This window comes from Capsicum annuum, chromosome 6 (assembly GCF_002878395.1).
Source record: "Capsicum annuum cultivar UCD-10X-F1 chromosome 6, UCD10Xv1.1, whole genome shotgun sequence".
NCBI classification, from domain to species: domain Eukaryota; kingdom Viridiplantae; phylum Streptophyta; class Magnoliopsida; order Solanales; family Solanaceae; genus Capsicum; species Capsicum annuum.
The window spans coordinates 221015376-221019495 of NC_061116.1; the positions used below are offsets into that span (position 1 = coordinate 221015376).

General features: G+C 39.3%; 1 pseudogene; it reads right to left on the bottom strand.

The window, feature by feature from the left end:
* Positions 1-285: 285 nt before the first annotated feature.
* LOC124899640 lies at positions 286-2578 on the bottom strand (annotated as a pseudogene).
* Positions 2579-4120: the final 1542 nt, after the last annotated feature.

The following is a 4120-nucleotide window of genomic DNA, read 5'->3' on the forward strand; positions in this document are numbered from 1 at the left end:
ATCATACATCTGTAATGCATTGTATGTCCCATAATAGGTCTCATTCTTCTACTCTTTCTCGGAAGTCAATGACTATTCTTAGCTATTACCTTGACACCAAAGAAGAGTTTGACCCAATGATTTATTTCTATCCTAGTTGATCCTGATTTGACATTAGAAGTATATTGATTTTCCCCAATAACCGAATACTTTTGTCTGTAAATACTGCATATTAGATTCCACCTATAAATCGATTTTCTTCCCTATAAGTGAAAGTCTCAATAAGAATGCTGGTTCTTACTGTTCATTATGATATGAATATACCACATCAATTCGTTATGTATGGATGATGAGATTCCATTGATACAGAGCCAATTCCAATAGACTTATTGGAGGGTCCCATTGGCATGCATCCAGTAGGAATTGAACCTACGAATTCGCCAATGTTGAGTTGGGCGCTTTAACCATTCAGACATGGATGCAAAAAGACTCCGCGAGTGAAATAGGTTTTGGTATTCCTTCTAGAGCTTCTATTTCTTCCGTTAAAAGAGATTCAAGAAAAGATGGAATAGGAAGACGTGTTTCTAGAACGAACAAGATACGGGTTGAGAAGGGGGAGTTAGCAAAGTTAGACAAGATTGGAATGGGCATAGAAACATGTATTGATATACCAGATCGACTAATGCTCCCAGGTTGATGCAATGTATTCCACCAGTTGACTGAAGACTTGATTATTGGTATATCGATCGGTCCAGCACGGATTGAAATAGGAGCCGGTTCGACAGAAAGCTTTTGAAAACGCAGTGCACCCAGGTAAATAAAGAACAAGATGAATACAGAGGTTAAACGAGCATCCCACACCCAAAAGGTTCCCCACATAGGTTTTCCCTGAAACCCCCCAGTAACTAAGGTAAACAACGTAGAAAAAGCACCTATTCCTATACCAATTCCGAAAGAGCAAAGAAAAAGGGGATGTTTTGTTAATAGGAACAAAAAAGTGTTTATAGCCGTAACGATATAAACAAGAATACTCATACGAGCCGCAGGAACATGTACATATGGAATACGAGAATTTCCACCTTGTTAAAGATCTAGTGGTGCTACCCAAAGACTTAAATGAATAGCCATCGCTGTTAAGAACAACCCAGATCTAATGAGAATTTGCGCGTAGCTTCTGGTCTTAGACATCAAAAAAGAAGGTTGTAATAACGAAAGGGACGTGAGAATTTTCTCTTAGCTAGTGGAACAAGAAAGACATGGATCTATATTCAATACGCAATCAAAGGATTTCTCCTTTAAAAAGAGAAGAAGTCCCTTTTTTTTCTTTTTGCTCCGCTTGTGCGTGGCACTCCTTGCTCGCGGAGAAGAAAAGCCTTATGGCGACTACCTTACTTAAGCAATTATTTTTATTCTTATTCTTTCTTAGTTGTAGTTCCTATATTGGTTTTTTTCTTTCTGGGTTTCTTAGGGCCCTCCGTCTTCAGAACGGTCCGCCCAGCCACTATGAATGAATATTACGTCAATAGAGTAAGTTGTTCTTTAAGTTGTACCCTTAACACAAAGCTAGGGAAGTTATGCGATCTCTTGTGAGTGCATTAAGTAAATTAAACAGATGCTCGCTGGTCTTAATTGTGCAGGATCGAGCCCTGTCCTTGGAAACCATCCATTCAAGCCTTCCCAGTCCTTTTTTATTGTTTTTTGATCGGACTTTCTATATCCATATGATATGATATGGCTTTCAAGCTTCTTAGCTTGGGTTTGTGTGAAGCATGAGAACATGAGCAAGCACAGTCTTTCGCTACTCGTGTGACCCCGCCTCATGTCTTTCAGAAGGGCCTAAAGTGCATGATGATTTGATTTTCAAAGTATAGAAATATAAAGAAAAAGGCCTCCTCTTCCTATTCTCTTTATTTCTCTCTCTTATTGACTATTGACATAGCAAAGTCTAGTTCTATTGAGCGTGATACCCGCCCTCTACAAAGTGGTTTTCTATAAGGTCTTTAAACGACTCTTTATCTACAGTTCCAAAAGGTTTAATGAATGCCTTTTTTCTCTGCCCACCACCCATGAAAAGACAAACTATATAAGGCCGCCCTCCCTGGTTCAAATACCATTTTATCCTACCTCGATCACCACCCCTCAAGCTTAAAAGACTTTTCGTTGTCACCACTTACCTAGATCGATAAGGCTAGTTTTCTAGCGAGATTTCTAACTTGAATTAAGGCTTTGAAGTCCCTCTTCTCTCTCTGTAACTAGAGAGGTAGGCAACCTCAGTTTAGAGCCACCTCAATTTGGGATGTCGGAACATCAACCAGATCGAAAACCGAATCCTAAAGTGACTTCGGAATAGATTTGAGAGCTTCGATCAAAAACCTTTCCTATCTAGTGTTAGCTGATCCTTCAGCGTCTTTACCAACTAAATCAGAAGCAACATTTGAAAGACGAGAGTAGTCTCGAGGTAGAGAGGGAAGGGTGGTTGAAACAGGACCATAAGAAGTACTTTTAGCATTTCAAGTACCCGGTTTAGAGCCAGGACATCTTTGGCATATCCACCAGCAGCGCCTTTGGTATGATAGGCAGGCAACATATCTTGATCCATCGGTAGCAGAGCCACCGAGGGAATCGAGTGAATGACCTTAACGATCATTTTAGAAGTAGCGCTTTACTAGCCTGACGACTCAAAGCAAGGTTGAAATCCATCCTTCTTTTTAAAATTGATTAATTAACGACCCACCAAGCAAGGGCACATTGCGCGGTAGTAGCTAGTTCAAGGAAGTAAAACTAAGACAGGAAACTTCTCCTTCTTTTGACTTTGTTGTAAGTAAGACCCTGTCCTCTTCCCTTTCGACATCAATATAATTGACGAAGGTGGTGATTTGAAAATTTTTGCTGAAGTCAAAAAGATAAACATCTACCCGGTATACCAACAATTCTTCTATGCAGATACCCCTTTTTTACTCTCAACCATTACCGAGAAAAGAAAATGCTCAAGGTTCTATATATTCTTTCTTTATTCAATTCATTCCTATCCTTTTAGTTTTCAGTCCTCGGTTTCCTCTCCAAGCCAATCGATCGCCTTCTTAGTTAACTGTGGAACCCGCCCTTTATCCATCTATGTTTAGATACGGAGGGCTTATGAGTCACAAAATTTGAACCCCAAAAAACAAGGTAATAAAGATGGAGCGGCCTTACACAAAAAGATTTGTCTAAGAAATCTCAAAGAGATTTTCAATAATTCAATACCGAGATTTGCTTTCTGCGCCTACTGATATGATGATAATTCAGAAGCTTTTTTACAAAGAAAAAGGGCCCTGTTCCTATGGGTTCACATGCTAAGGCTTCACTAAAAAATGCTCTTTTTCAAGAGAGAGGTTTAAGGTGCATTAATCACATCTTGAAGGAGGGAAGTAGTGGAGTAGGAGAGGTAAAGATGGATAGGAATAGATAAGTAAGAGAGAAGGCGACACCAGCTAGCAGAACGAACGAAATGAGAAGAAATCGCCAGTATGGAAAGAAGCTTGAAAGAGAGAACCAGAAATGAAATAGCGAGACCAAACGAGCAAAAATCCATGAAGGTTGATGATAAGAGTGTAAGACTTTATGCGAGAGGGTAGAGCCCTTGATCTTTTCAAGAATGTAATTATCCTGAATATTATAAGGAGTCAATTTAGAACCTCTTTTATGGCATCATCCAGGGTTCTCAGCCCCTGTTGGAAAGTTGGAAAACTTTCCAATTAGGATATTTCGAGCACATAGTCATTTAAAACTGCATGGTTATTCTAATGGTACCGAATGGAGCACCAACAAGGGTTGTATCTAATTCTTAGAACTTTATTGTTCTCTGATGAGGATTAATATCTTGTTGTAATCTCTAGTTCCTCCCATACTTTACCTATGCGAAGGCAGAAATGGTATAAGTGTTCAGGTGAACAAAGGCGATCTATGGTCTAAAACAGTCTACTCGGGCTTAGTTTGAGTTATGCAGTTTGGTTATGATAAAGATTGAGGGGTTTACAGAGAAAGAATGTTGTGGATTCATAAAAACAGAGGAAACTACTGTTATCCTAGTGTACTCAGTTCTATAAATTAACAAGTCGAATTCTGAGATGAGTCATAAAGGCAGCTAGTAAACAAGTAGAGT